Below are 16,211 nucleotides of genomic sequence, written 5' to 3' on the forward strand. Positions count from 1 at the left end.
CATTTAAAGTGATTTTACCTTTTTATCTTATTTTTCCTCCTGATTTATAAATCTATTCTCACATTTTATCAGAAGAAAGCTGCTTTAATAATGAGAAGTATGTTACAGATTTTAAAATACTTTATTAGGTTTTAATTTTAAAATATTTTTTTTTTTTTTTTTTTTTTTTTTTTTTTTTTTTTTTTTTTTTTTTTTTTTTTTTTTTTTTTTTTTTTTTTTTTTTTAAAAAATATGGAACGCTTCACGAATTTGCGTGTCATCCTTGCGCAGGGGCCATGCTAATCTTCTCTGTATCGTTCCAATTTTAGTATATGTGCTGCCGAAGCGAGCACAACAAAATGCTGTTCTGATTATTTAGCTTCGGCTTACCAAATTCTCTTTTCAGGTTATCAGAAAACCTATATGATCACTTCAGGTTGCCACCAAATGTATATAATCTTCAACAGAAAGACTGTTCCCCCAAACCATGGGGAGAACACCAATCTTAAGAATATTCTATGAAGGAGTAGCATGTGTTCAGTCTACCTGTAATATGTCACAGTCCTATTCTTTGAAAATTCATTGAGTCTGTGTATGGAATATGTTCTACATCAGAATCTGTGTTTTGCTTTTTTATATTTAAATGATCTTTTTTTTAATGTTTTTTATTTATTTCTAGGAGAGAGAGAGAGACAGCGTGAGCAGGGGAGGGTCAGAGAGAGAGGGAGACACAGACTCTGAAACAGGCTCCAGGCTCCGAGCCGGCAGTCAGCACAGAGCCTGACGCGGGGCTCGAACCCACGAACCGCGAGATCATGACCTAAGGGAAAGTCGGACGCTCAACTGACTAAGCCACCCAGGCGCCCCTATATTTAAATGATCTTAAACTCTGTCAGATTTTGAATAACAAGGATTTGTCAGAATTTACCCTTTTACTGTAAAGGGTCTTTTATCTCTATACAGTCTAATATATTTCCTCCCCCAAGAATCAAATGTATAGTTAGTTGATAGATGTGTCTCTTGTTGACACTTTATCTGATGTGTTCTGAGTTGAATTCAATTCCACAGATATGTGTGTACTCCAGGTCTTGAATGAAGCTGTAGGATAGTATCTCCTAAAATATGTTTCAAAAAACATTGGTTCTATCTTTTTTTTTAAGGATCATATGCTCAGAAGTTTAGGAAATGCTTGTTTTAATGAAATTTAACAAGTCTGTCTCTTCTTAGAGGATGTTTCAGAGCCTTAAATTTGCTAATACTGATTGAGATTTTTAAAGATAAGAATATTATAGAATATCTCCTAAATGTACTTTGCTCTTAGAACGTTTGAAAAGTTCAGCACTGGGTAGGAATAGTGAGCCTCAAAACACACCTTAGGAAACGTGATAGGGATAAAAACGGTTTAAAAATGAGTAAGCAAGCGTTTCATAGGAATTAAAAAATATCGGGGCGCCTGGGTGGCTTAGTCGGTTAAGCATCTGACTTTCGCTTAGGTCATGATCTCGCGGTTCGTGGGTTCGAGCCCCGCGTCGGGCTCTGTGCTGACTGCCAGCTCAGAGCCTGGAGCCTGTTTCAGTCTGTGACTCCCTCTCTCTCTGACCCTCCCCTGCTCACGCTGTCTCTCTCTCTGTCTCCTAGAAATAAATAAAACATTAAAAAATTAAAAAAAAAATATCTTTGGCATTCTTGAGGCGCTGTGATTTTTTTGGAAGGAAGAGAAAATGGAGAATAGTATGAAGAGAAGGAAGACTGTTGCACTTTGACTTTCAGAGTTCAGGTCCTAGCTCTGTCTCCACACCTCATGTGTCTGTGAGTATGTATGTGCTTTGAGTGTACGTGGGAGGCGGTGGTTGTCTCTTGCCTTTTGGAGACTGAGTTCTCATCTATAAAATGAGGGACTGGATCAAGTGACACCTGGAATCATCCCTAAATCTGACCTTTTGTCTAGATGAGCTTTGCTTTACCAAAACCATGTACAGAAGCTAGAATTTTAGGTAACTTATTGGGCCCTCACTTGCTTTACAAAAAGAAATCTTTCACTGTGGAGAAATCACCTTCTCAATCTGAGTTTTAGCGGTTTTCCCCACAAATCCATTAGTATGTAATTCACATGAAAAGTTTACAGAAGTATAATTGTAAGTTAAATCCACTTGTAACTATAGGCATTTACTTTCTCATTCTTGAGAATTTTTAAAAATTTTTTTTGTGTGTTTACCGTTACATATTACCATTACATATTCCACAGTACAGAAATGCAGAGTTACTGTCCTTAATGAGATTATAGTTTGTCACCTTCATATAACAGACTGGATTTTTGAGCTTGTTTTATACCTCTGATTTACCACAGATACTTAGCTGACCCATAATACAAACAACCCAAAGTACCATACATCTGCTGCTTTCATTTCTTGGACAGATAATGATGTTGATTAGAGGTATTAGTGAAAAAGTTGGTCTTTTAAAACTCAAGTGTCGTAATGTACTTATTTTACTTAAAACATGTATTGGTTAATTTTTAAAAAGATACATTTAATGTCTCATGAAAATAAAATGCATTCTAAGTTGTATTTTTATTCCTTCCCGTTTTAAAATTATTAAACATTGTAGTAAAATGCATATGACATGAATTTTGCTATTTTCACCATTTTAACTGTATAGTTTAGTGACCTCAATTACATTCACAATATTGTGCAACCATGTCTAAGATGTATTGCAACTCTTTCGGTAACTGAGGCTTTGTTGTGACTTAAGTTGGTTGTATTTTACAGCACTTTATGCCACCAGGCTAACTTTGTGCCAAATTAGGATATCATGACCCTACCTAGATATTATGGAAAGGGGAGAAACTCATGGTATAGAATGGCTAAATGGCTTCTTCAGAGCCTAGTATTTTAGATCGCAATTAGCTAAATCCTTTGGTAGATGTTGTACTTTGATCTGATTGGTCAGAATAGAAACCAGCGAATACCTTCTTAAGTAGTTAACTTTTGTTAGGCACAGGTATTCTACTGCAATAGCATCCTTTTAAGGCAATGAGTATTTCAAACAAAAGAAGTGCAGAGTTGTGGCTATTATGTATTGGCATACCCTCTCCATCTGGGCTTTGGTCTTTCTAGCAGTCCCAAGTTACAACTATAGGTTTTGCCCTTGCTTACAATATCTACTTGGCAGTGGGGCTGCAATCTGGTAACTTCTGTCAGAAACCTTTCCTCCACTCTGCAGATGCTGGGTCTCATGATTCTTCTCCCTCTTCCTCTTGGTTGTTAATCTTCAGTCTTTGGGTACATGAAATGACTTGTCCCTGCAAAAGAATTTAAGGACCAGTCTAATTCCCCTATTTGAGGGAAGACCAGAGAGTTGGAACTAATAGTGGTGAATTTTAGAGCTAGAACATACATACTCTTATCTCCAGTCACAGAAGATGATTGTCCTGTGATGGTAGATGATGGTAGATTGAAAGAAAACCCTATTGAGGAAACCTCTGGTGCCTTATGTTTTTCTCTAAGTCTGAATTTAGATCTTGGCAGGTGGAAGTAGTTACCTACCTCTAACACCCTCTATGAAAATCGAGGAAACAGGCACAGAGTGACTGTAACTCAAAAATAGCCCGACAGTTGCAAAGCCAGAACTGGGCGACCATATTTTCTTGACTCTTACTCCAGTGCTAGATACACGGGAGTGTGACTGTGTTTGCTGCCTACAAAACACTTGATAGAATTGTTGCTGCCATGTATTAATAGAATTACTCCAGAAGAAATAGTGCTAATATTCTAGTTCTCTGTCACCTTTTAACCAACTAAAGATGTTTTTAGTGCCACTTAATAGTGCAGTCATACAGCAGAAAAGAGACTTAAGTCAATATGCAGTGTTAATTTCACTTTTTTGTAAGTTTGAAAATTGTTTTTCAAATAAACTTTGAACATGAGGAGAGACGCTTTCTACAAAATAGTGTTTTTCTCACACTGTAAGTGAACACTTACTATATACTTTTTAAAAAGAAAACCCAGAGTACTACAGAACGTAAGTAAAACATTTAAGGCAGCTGAAGTCTACAAATTTTCCTGATAAATACAACAGTCTGCCTCTGTAAAGGTGATAGAGATTGGATAACTTAAGTAGGGAACCTTGGACATATGTCTGATACAGGTGTGAGGCAGGGATGGCATAGGGATTAGGAAAGTCATAGGCTCTGGATTTGAATTCTGATTGAAACAGTTACTGGTTCTGGGGCTAGGCCAAGTTACTTAGCTTCTCTGTATTTCAGTTTCCTTCTCTGTGAAGTGGGAGTAAAGACACTGCCTGTCTTAGAGTAGTTACAAGAACTTAATTAGCTAACACCAGCAAGTTTTAGAGAGATGGCTAGCATATAGTTCTCAATACCTATAATACTAATAATATATTCTAATATATACCAATACAGTACCTGTCACTAATAATTTTATGATTCTTGTTGCTCTTTTTGGAAGACTATGGTAAACAACCGAGTGGGGAATCTTTGGTAAGTGCAGGACTTTTGACCTGTGGAAGCTTTTCACTACTTGGATGTAAATATACATATTTTAATCAGAATTTAATAAATGTTAATGAGATTTTTTGTTGAGAAGGTATTTCCCAGCCCAGATGGTTCCACTAAGCCAACTTGATTCCTTGGTCACTTTTCTGTACCATACAGTTAAACGATTTGTAATTTTTTCTATTTTTCTATTTTCCTGGAAGTATTTTTATTGGAATTCATTTTTTTCTGTATAAATCCTAAAACCAGGCTTTTTAAAATACCAAATTTTGGGGGGTACCTGGGTGGCTCAGTTGGCTAAGCATCCAACTTCAGCTCAGGTCATGATCTCACAGATTGTGAGTTCCAGCCCCATGTCAGGTTCTATGCTGACAGCTCAGAGCCTGGAGCCTACTTCAGAATCTGTCTCCCTCTCTCTCTGCCCCTCCCCTGCTCATACTCTGTCTCAAAAATAAACATCAAAAAATTTTTAAATACCAAATTTTTAAAATAATGGCTTCCAACATAGTTTCCTTTCATACTGTAATTGCAGTACATTATTTTCTTTATCATTTTTATACTAATATACTAACCAATATGGTCTTTTTCAATCATTTATTTTTGAGAGAGACAGAGTGTGAGCAGGGGAGGGGCAGAGAGAGAGAGAGAGGGAGACACGGGGCTCAAACCCATGAACCGCGAGATCATGACCTGAGCCAAAGTCGGACGCTTAACCGACTGAGCCACCCAGGCGCCCCCCTGTATAGTCTTGTTTCAAGGGAGGCATCATTCACTATATCTTCCTGATAATTCTTCATTTCACATACGTTCTCATTTCCCTGGCAGTCCTCTGGGCCAGCGTTCCGCCACTTCAATATTGTTGTTAATGCTACTTTCTTCAGAACCTCTCAATAACTTGAGTCAGAGGGCATAAGCAGAAGTAGATTGTGGATAATTAAGTGACTGGGAGTGAAGGTGTCCCTGTAGTGAGGTTTCTGATGATGAGGAGCAGAGCATGGTTGAGACTGAGGGCAAACCAAGATGTTCCATATGAGAAGTCAAAGGTGGGAGAAAGGAGGCTAAAATGGCTTTGTAAGATGCTCTACAGAAACTCTTCCTCAAGAGCAGGAGCTTCACCACTAGACAGCTGTAACATTTAGTTAGGCCATGAAGAAGGCTCACTGAAATTTAAGGAGGAGTCAGAAGGGTTAGTATGATGGTTTTCAGCAATGCTTTGTGTCTGATCAGTTCTACTCGAGGCAAGGATAGAAGTCCAGAACTTCACTTTTTACAGAACACATTAGTGAAACTATTCTCTTAGCAAATGACTTCCTGGTTTAGGGGAGGAATCTCTCCCAAGATTTTAGATCAAGCAATAAAAACAGATTGCTCTAACAGCTTTAGCACTGTGTGCTGTGGCTGATAGTTTAATTTATGTAATGCTTTATTAAGATTGGGAAACATTAAGCATTGTATATTTGAATCAAGTACTCCTCTAAACCAGTAAGCATCTGTTGCCATTCATGCTTGTCTCTGTTCTGTGAAAAGCAGCATGATGGCCCAGGCTGTGAGTATCCGGGGCAGTGATTGAAACAGCAGCCTTTGCTAACTCCACTGATCAGTCCAACCATCTTTATTTTCTGATCACTGTAATACATTTTACCCGACTAGAGTTAGGGTTTACGCTGAGTGGTCTCTTTCAAAAAGAATTATTAGTCTTGATCAATAGTATATTACCTGTAGATGAGATTTCTAGCCTAATATGATTTCCTCAGCTGGTATTGAGGTCCATTTTATCTGTCCAAGAAATGAAAGCAGCAGATGTATAGTACTTTGGGTTGTTTGTATTGTGGATCAGCAAAGTATTTGTGGCAAATCAGAGGTATAAAACAAGCTCAAAAATCCAGTCTGTTATATGAAGGTGACAAACTATAATCTCATTAAGGACAGTAACTCTGTATTTCTGTACTGCGGAAGTACCAGAATTTTCTGACAAATAGAATGGTAATGGCTCTTTTGATGTGTTCCCTAGAAAGAATTGTGTTCTGTGATTTTTTTTTTCCAACTGATAAACTCTTTGTTATTCAGTGCTTTCAGTGTTATTTACTAATAGTGTTAGAGCCAAAATAAAATAGAACCGTGCACTGGAACTCATTTCTTCTACTCTGTTATAGCTGGCTCTGTGAAAGATGTTTGAGGAAACCCTAATTGCCTACAGCCCTACAATAAATTGCATACCAGATGTACTGTTTTTAAAGTCGTGGTTCTTGGTATGCATTTTTCACCTTTTACTTCAGTATTAGCCTTTTGTTTGGAGCATTTAATGTTAAGCGGTGTAAATATGTCTTTCTAGGCGACATAACTGGATTCTCATTTTTTTTTCCCCCAACAAAGAAAGCAAGGTCAGCATAACTTTGCATTTTCTTCTCAGGCTGTTCCTTGAGTCTGGTCAGAATTGAGTCAAGGTCAAAAATACTGATTTCTTCTTTTTGCTAAAATTTAGTAGAATGACTAAATATTTTGGATAAAAAGTTCTTCTGAAAATGTATATTTTAGATACTATTCAAATGGCATGATTTCAGACCTTTTGCTTTTCTTCTGACAAAAGCACTTTTCTATAAGCTTTTCACTTTCTTTACTCTTTAACCACAAAGTATTTGGTCATATGAGGACACAGGAGGAAGTAGATTGAGTGTGACCTCAGCTATTGTGTTAGACATTTTATACAGGATTAGTTTCAGATAAGCTCCATGGATTTGAACTTTCTCAGTTCTTGGATAACATTTGTCCTCTTCAGATCTGACCCTGCCCTGAGTTCTAGGGATCCTGATCCCCAGTCTGGTGTAGCCTGGGAGTGCCTACCTTCTCTTGGCAATGGGAGGTAACTGGCCAACAGAGTCTTCTATGAGCTCCTGCTAGAGCACCTGCCACTAACATCTTTCCTTCTGCACTAAGGGACAGCAACCCCCCCCCCCCCCTGCTTGTGTTGTGAGCGATTAATGGCAGCCAGTAGAGAGGAAGAGAGGGTTATTGGCTAGCACCAAGTGAGAAGAGGGGATCCAGAATGGGAAGAGAGTCCGTGCCAAAGCCCAACTCTCTCAAATGGCTGGTTTTAGCTCAGGATGAGCTCAGGCTCTGGTCTGAAAGGATTAACATAAGGCTCTTCCACTTACTAAGTTCATTTGGTAATGATTGTGCTTCAGCAGTCAGGCCCTAGCTGGTAGGTGGATTGGGAGTTTGATGACCTTGGTGTCATTGTGTTCTAGCCTAATTGTCATAGCCCTAAAGAAGGGTGACAACCACAGGCAACATAATCCACCAAGAATTCTTAGTTGTTTTCTTCACAAAAATCTTGGTTCATTTTGCATTTCAGGGAGAGGGAAGGATTTATTAGGTTGTACGATGGTAACTCATCTACTTGTACCAAATGGGATAAAAGTGGTAGTCAGGAAAAATAGTTCAGAATCAGTCACCTTTTGTTAGGCCTTTTGCTTAAGGAATATTTGCTTGTGGAAATTTCGGCTTATTTAATTCAAAAAGTGTAAGATTTCTCCACTCTATGACATGCTTTCAGAAACCATGAATCTTTTTAAGAGTTGCCAAAGTACTAGGAATAGAAAAAGTTAAAGTGACAGAATTAGAGGTGACAGACATGGCAAGGATACAATACATTGAAAATAATGGTCCCTGCAATGGCAGGAGGTATGTGCCTTTAGGTCAGCCATAGAGAGGAAAGGAATCTTTTGCTCAGAGACTACCTCTTTAATGAGGCTTACTCTGACTATCCTGTTCAATAATAAAACCTGTCCCAACCCACCTTAGTATTCCCAGTTCCTGATTGTTATTTTTTTCCTATAGACTTATCCCCCTTTAGTATACTTTATAATTTCTTTGATTATGTTTATTGTGTCTATATTTCTTCATGCTTCTAACACACAGTAGTAAAATACTTTAGTTTAAAGTTCTTATTTTGTATTTTGCTTGTCCTGCCTGTTCTGTTTCATTTTTTTCTTCTGTGATTGTTTTTTATCACTCCATTCCCTCCCCCACTTAGTTTCGAATTTAGATACTGTTTCAATTCTCTCAGTGGTAATTCTTAAAATGACACTTAAAATGCGCTAATGGAGTGTAATACTGGTAAGTCTTACTACCCTTATCTCAGCCAGTGCAGGGATCCTAGGAAATTTTAATTTTATTCTTTCTTGATTTATATATTAATATTTGTCATACATTTTAATTCTTTCTATATTTGTAAGCCAGCAAGACATTATTATTGCTTTACACAGTCAGTATTTAGATTTACTCACCTATTGATGTTTTACTTTGCTCTTTTCATTCTTCGCATCTCTGACCTTCTATCTGTAGTAATTTTCCTCCCACCTGAAGTATCCTTTAGAAATTGGTTTAGTGTGGGTCTGCTATGATATACTCTTTCAGTTTGTGTTCATGTTTACATCACTTTCATGATTGAAGTCCCTGGGTATAAAATTGTTTGAATGGCAGTTTATTTCATCTCATTGAATTGTTTCATTGTCTCTGGATTCTGTTGTCAGCTGTCAAACTGTCACTTCTTTGAAGCTAATCTTGTTGTTTTTAACCTCTGGTTATTTTCTCCTTGTCCTTGTTTTTCTATGATGTGTCTAGGTATAGATTTTATTTATTCTGTGATTAACTGGGAATCTTGCATTTGTAGCTAGATGTGTTTGAATATTCTGTGAAAACATTCTAGAAAAAAGTTCTCCGCTATTTCCTCAAATATTGCCTTGACCTCATGGTCTTTCCTGCTGGGATCCCAATTAACATACATGAAATCTTCTCATTATTTCATCCAAATCTCTTACCTTGCCTTTTATGTTTTCTTCATGTTTTTCTTCATGATGTGTTCAGATAATTTCTTCTGACCTGTATTCCTCTTTACTAATTCTTCAGCTCCCAGAAATTCATCCATTGAGTTTTAAATTGGCGCTATTGTATTTTTTTGTTTCAATATCTCATGCCTTGGTCTTTTTCTCTTGTCTCTTATTCCAATTCTTGCTCCTGCTAAGATGGCAGTATCTTTCTCAGAGGAGGATTTGCCTTGCCAGGATTGTGGGGGCAGAGCTCATGACCAGGACTGCCCTCATCCAACTTTTTTTAAGAATTTTTTTAAGTGTATTTATTTTGAGAAAGAGAGAGAGAGAGAAAGAGAGAGCGCACAAGCATAAGCAGGGGAGGGTCAGAGAGAGAGGGAGACACAGAATCTGAAGCAGGCTCCAGGCTCTGAGCCATCAGCACAGAGCCTGATGCAGGGCTCGAACTCAGGAACAGCAAGATCATGACCTGAACCGAAGTCAGACACTTAACCAACTGAGCCACTACGGCGCCCCATGCCCTAATCCAACTTTAAGATTTGAGATTCTGTGGACTACCAGATAAGGAGGAGCCACACTCCAAGTCCACACGAGGCTAGGTTTGCTTTTGGTCACCTCCACCTTAGGCCTAGCTTTTCAGAAGAAACCAGAATAAAGTGCAGATTGGTCTCTCAGGTACACTGCAAGACTTCTCTTCACTTACCCTTTCCTATGAGGTCATATGAGCCCTATGAGGCAGCTACTTCTCAGAGGACTGGAGAGTTGCCCTACAGACAGAAGTAGCTGTGTGGGGCTGAGCTTCCTGCTGTGGGTTCTCTTTTTCTCCTAGATCTTCAACTGGCAAAATTTAATTACCTCATAACATATTTATACTTTCAAGGAGTGTGTGTGTGTGTGTGTGTGTCCAGGTTTTATTTTGTTCTTCAGTAGAAAGGTTGGTCCAGGTTACCGGTTTCACTATGACTAGAAGCAGAACTCTCCTAACTCCTTCCTGTGTCTTAGTTTTCATAGTGAAATGTCACCTTAGTAGTACAGGAGACGTCTCATCTTTTATAGGGGAGAAGGAGTAAAGAGATGCTTGTAACAGATGACCCCCTGAAGAAGTCCCCTCTTGTGCATACGGGCCAGGCACAGCCCTTTATGCTTTCTCTTACCCCTCAGAATCCTCTGAAGTATCTGTTATCTCTATTTCACTGTTTAAATAAAGTGGACCCAGAGAGACTGAATAACCGGCCAAAGGTCATCATGGTGAGGGGCAGATCCAGGATTTAGCCCCGAGTCTTTTGAATTCTGAAGCCTATGCTCTGTTTATGCTGCAATGGCTTTGATTCAGAGGAAAAGTTAGTGTATCAAGAGTTAAAGTGACTTCTCCTGAAAGGGACTATTTTGTACCTAAGGGATGTTTGCAGCCAGAGTGTTTATACTTTTCAGTTGCTTGGGCATGCCGAAAGGAAGTTTTAAGTTCATTATGCTATTTTAATGTGCAAGGATTCTTGGCTAGTAGAATAATTCTTTCTCTTTGGAAATTTCAGTGGTCATTCAGTGGAGCTGCATAAAAAATTCATACATTAAAAACATCTTGCTCTTTTCTTTGATCTCAACCCATCTGTTTTGTAGGGATGCTAGATACTCTTCATGCTTTGTTCCTTGTTTTTTTGTTTTTGTTTTTTTCCTTAAAGGCTGCTTTAAAATACAGGCTTTGGTTAAGGGACAGTAAGTAGTAATTGTGTATGTATTGATTTTTAATGGATTGATGAATAGTCACTGGTAATAAAAGGTTTCTAATTTTATGGTCTCATCCTAGGTCTATTTACAGGTTTAAGTTTGTGCTTAAAATTTAGTCTTCAACCCAGTATTAATTAGGAGCCATGGCATTTGTCTTCTAAGTCTTAATTGATTTATTTACTTATAATTTCATAAAAAAAAGATCATATGGATAAAAGATGGTTTATTTCCATTTGGTTATATTTTATGGTAAAGTATTATTGTGATTGAGGCTCCTATTTAATCTTGTCAGATTACTAAACTGAAATTTGTTTTAGTAAACTGTTTAAACATTCAAATAAACAAAAAGCTTGAATGAATTTTGAGCTAATCATTATCACAGCGGATTTTATAAACTTCTAGGTTGAAAAGCTTTCTGAATTTTAGGAGCTATATTTGGGTCTCTGCCATTACAAAATACTACTTTTGTAAAATGCCTCAAGTTTACAAGGCCTGTTTTAAATCATTAAAACAAAGTGTTTAAGAACAGATGTTACTACATGTTAAAAGTAAAAAAAAGTCTGCTTTCTGAGTTTTAATTATGGTAGCATTAGAAGGATTTTGAATTGGCATGCAACATCTCTAGTAAAACAAAAGAATTTATTCTTGAAGAAGTACTTAAAATTAACATGTCGTATGATTTTACAACTTTTGCCTGCCTTTCAGTAATTGGCATTGACAAATTAAAAGTTTTATTCTACCAGATAAAAGAAAATCTCCCAGAGATTAAAGAGCTAGAAAGCTAAGTTTAGATGAAGTAAAATATAACCACACTAATGTGTCTTGAAGATGACACCCATGTTTGTGTATCGTAAAATGGGTTTATCTGTCCATTAGTCCACCCAGAAAGCATTTACTGAGTCTCCTTAGCATAATGTCACCCATATAGTTCTATATACTAGGGATACGGGGGGATAAGTGAAAATCCCTGTCCTCAAAGAACTAGTTTTGTCACTCAACACATCCTTTATTAAGAGCTGATCTTCAATTATGTATAACCTTATATGGATTCATGTAACCCCCAACTTTCTTCCCTTTCTATAATATGTAAGATCAAATAAGGAGATTATTAAAAACACCATTTTCCAACCAGTGTGTCATGACTGCAGTACACTGAATAGATTCCAGTAGCTTAGGTCTCCTTTTAGACTCCAGAAGGCTGTGAAGGTGAGTGAACGTACAAGTATGCGTGCTTGTGCGCACACCCGTGTGTGGAGACAACAGAAAAGGTACTCCTATTCTGTATAATTTGGCTACTTCAATATTCCCCAAAGCCCAAAAGGTTGAGAAACATCAGTTACTTGTTTGAGATTTTAAAATTCTGAGCCAGGACTCCTGGAACACTATAACATAGACCTGATGAGTTTAATGGCTGTTATTTGTAACTGGACACATTGGACATAAAAGAACTGTAACTCATCCCCTAATTTTGAATAGAATGGACTCCCAAATACCAGCTGGAATGGAAGAGGTTGAAAATGTACCAATTTCCATTTCTGGGACAAAATAGTTTAGACTCACTTTTTCCTGCCCCTCTCCCAGAAATACAACTATTAATGCCTTGGAAATTATTTAACTATCAGCAATAAAAGGATTCAGAATTGGGAAGAAGGTAAAGTAGCAGTAATTGAGGAATAACCATATGGTAAATTCACTGGGTTTTCTTTTCTGCCTCCCATTTACTTCTTCACTGGATGCTAGAGAGACCTCCTACCCAGAACCACCAAAAGTGATAGAAAACAAAATAGCCTGTTTTCTCTAGTCAAAGGACCAGGAAAGGGGAAGCTTAACAGAGACTTAGTGGGACTCCACACCTGGAGCCCAGTGGGCAGTCTGATCTGTCCACAGCTCCAACAAGAATGCCCTTGGTGGGTGGTCTGTTGTGCCAACAGCATCAAAGCCCTGGCCATTTCAGCCCCCGTGCCACAACCTAGGCCCCAGTCACCTGATCTGCCTACAGCAGCAACAAGAACAAAGGCCAGGCTATACTAGTTTTGGCTCCACAACTGGCCCAGTAGGCAGGCTGATCTGTAGGTGGCTGTGGCAGCAGCAGCTGTCATTTATGTTCCTGCGTTCCACCCCATGGCAGGAGACCCAGGCCCGGTAGCTTCTTGACCAGCCCCTCTGTCTTCAAGGTTGCCTAGGGATAGCAAGTGGTCCTGGCAGTCACCTTTTGCCCCTGCAGATGGCATCAGCAGGGATTGACTGGGCGCCTGAGCACCGGAAAAAGGAAGTAAACCAAAACGGCATTGTAAGGGCTCAGGAAACTAAGCAACTGTCATTGGAACTGAAGCCCACAAAAGAACCCAAGGACTTCCATACTAAACCTAAACAGGGTGACTCCCTGCTAAAATAGAAGATTCTTTGATCAAGAGTCTAATAGAGACCAAAATGTCCGAGATATTTGCTAAGCACCAGGAAGCCCACAATTTGAATGAGAAAAGACCTTCAACCGAGGCCAGCACTGACTTGAATCCGTTATTGGAATTATCTCATGGGAGTTTTAATTCAGCTGTCATAAAATTGTTCCAACAGTTGGTTACAGATTTTCTTGAAACAAATGAAAATAAAGATCTCAGCAAAAGAGAGCCAAGAACAGTTCCTAATGAATTGGAATTGGAATGTGAAAGAAAAGGATCAAGAATGGCACCATAATTTTTGGCTAAGCAACTGGAAGGAAATGTGGACTTGGCCTTCAGCTGAGATCAGGAGAAGGGAGATTAAAAAGCTCAGGAGTTGGGGCACCTGGGTGGCTTAGTCGGTTAAGCGTCCGACTTTCGCTTAGGTCATGATCTCGCGGTTCGTGGGTTCGAGCCCCGCGTCGGGCTCTGTGCTGACTGCCAGCTCAGAGCCTGGAGCCTGTTTCAGTCTGTGACTCCCTCTCTCTCTGACCCTCCCCTGCTCACGCTGTCTCTCTCTCTCTCTCTCTCTCCTAGAAATAAATAAAACATTAAAAAAAAAATTAAAAAAAAAAAAACAACTCAGGAGTTTACTTTCAGACGCGTTGAGGAATACGATGGTCCTTTCCTCTTCTTGTCCTCTGCGTTGTGTGCCTTATTGATTAATAGGAAATCCTTACATGAGCTGCGGAAAGATTGATCCACCCTTGGGAAACTAGTTAAAAATTACTAACTTTGCATTACTAACTTGCATATTCTTTGTAACATGCAGGGACTTTGGTTTCTTACCTAACTTGAAAAATTCCCCAACTGTTTGAATGTTCGATTTTACTATCTTGCCTAAACAGTTTATATCCACTTATTTTATACTCTTATTTTCTGATTTTTCCCCCTAAAGTAGTTATTTTCCAGATCATCTCCTTCTTTAGACCTAGGAACTGATTACTACAATTATGATTCAAAACCTATTTTCTGCTGCCCTGCACTGAGCTGGGTAATTAGGTATAAATGCTTATTCCTTTATATGCTTTCCCTTTTTGTTAACTGTTTTTTGGTTAAAAGACCAGAGGTTACATTATTGCCTGCTGAATATGCTTATATTAACAATTGTAAAAAGCAAATTACTTTTGGGAGTATTAATGAATAGACATTTAAATTGCATAGTTAAATCTTTTCCATCCTTTACTAAGCAAACAATTGGATTATCTCCCTTGCTGTAAGAATTTAAACAACAATTTATATGCCGTGTTTGGGTGAGGGAATATTCGTTTCAGAAAAAAAAAGTTTGAAATCAGAATATTTCACAGCTATTACAACCTCACAATTTATAGTGTTATTGTAAATATTAAAATTTAGCTCATCATGTCCAATATGTTTTTCAGGGAGCACTAATGTTTAATAGGTATAACATGGATGATGGGAGAGGGAGATGGAGGAAAGACAGGCTGGTTTTCTGAGTGCAAGACTTGGCTGCTGATATGTATTGTGGATATGGGACAAGGATGGGGGGGTATTTCATAAGCTGTTTGCCCAACTTGACAGAGAAACTTTTATTCCTTAAAGACTCTACAAGATGCCAATTTGGGAAACCCCAATTGGGAGTGTTAGCAAAATACATTTTTGTTTCTGTGCTGCTGTGTAAACTTTGCATAATCCTAATACAACTAAAATGAATAACAGAGAAAAGAGTGTATTGCTGGCCTGGAGGTTTCTTTTACTAATTTATGTAATTTAAATGAGATAATTTTATTTCAGAATTAGATCTAACTTGTTATGGAGATCATAAAACGTGGTTCTGAGTGGGAAGAGATTAACAGTACTCTGATACAGAAATATTGCTGGCAAAAAACCCCAAACCAAACCAAACCAAACAAACAAAAAACCCCATAGTAATGAAGATGGTAACTTCTGGGCCCAAATATTAGTTAATAGTAGGCAACAGTACTATTACAGGAATAAGGTAGCATTTGGAAAACTATGTTAGTGAAATATTAACAGCACACACTTCTTTTAGAAATATGATTTACAGTATAACTTCATGCTGCCAGACTTCTATAATTTTTAGTTTTAGTTTATAAAGCCTAGACTGTGCATGCAAAATTTGACAATTGCAATAATTTTAGTACTAGTTATAAGTAAGTTCATGAACACTAGTAGAAAGTCAGGAGCAAATTTCCAGAAAGTTGTTTCTCCATTAAATGTTTTCATTGGGCCAGTTTCTGATATATAGCCCCACATCTAGAAGAATAGCAACATGTAAATGTGCAGCTCTTAATTTAAAAATGGAAATTACGCTTTGTTTGTGCCAGCCTTGAGAGGAATGGGGAGAATCTTTGTGCCTGGGGCAGAGCCTGCTAAGCACTTGGTCTTTGTATTTCTAGAAGATACAATGTTCTAAGAGCTTGCCTTTGGCAGTTTTATTTTTCTTTCTGAGTCTCATTGTCTTTCTGCAGAGATGATCCAGCAGTTCACTTTGGAGGAGTGGGAGGACATGTTTGTGTTTTCTGGGACTCGTGCTTCTTTGGTCTGTACTCTTAAGTACTCTCATTCACATCAGTGGCTTCAGTTACCTCCTGTGCACCCATGCCTTCTTAGGGAGTGCGCAGATTGAGAACTTAGACCTTGGAGTTCCAGGTCTTGGTTCCAGTCCTAACTCTACCACTCACTATCTGTCTAGCCCTAGACAACCTGTCTTGGCCTCAGTTTTCCTAGTCTGTACAATGGGGG

The 16,211-nt window shown here is 38.3% G+C and overlaps 1 protein-coding gene and 1 non-coding gene across 5 annotated transcripts in view; one reads left to right on the forward strand and one right to left on the reverse strand.

Moving 5' to 3' along the window:
- CASK (calcium/calmodulin dependent serine protein kinase) overlaps window positions 1-16,211 on the forward strand; it is a 363,023-nt gene that overhangs the window by 44,067 nt on the left and 302,745 nt on the right. The gene's annotated exons all lie outside the window — the stretch shown is intronic.
- LOC120248446 lies at window positions 226-332 on the reverse strand. Its single transcript, XR_005532575.1, has one exon. It is a non-coding gene; the product is annotated as a U6 spliceosomal RNA (small nuclear RNA).

This window comes from Hyaena hyaena, unplaced genomic scaffold (genome assembly GCF_003009895.1).
Source record: "Hyaena hyaena isolate Hyena2069 unplaced genomic scaffold, ASM300989v1 scaffold_12, whole genome shotgun sequence".
Taxonomy (NCBI): domain Eukaryota; kingdom Metazoa; phylum Chordata; class Mammalia; order Carnivora; family Hyaenidae; genus Hyaena; species Hyaena hyaena.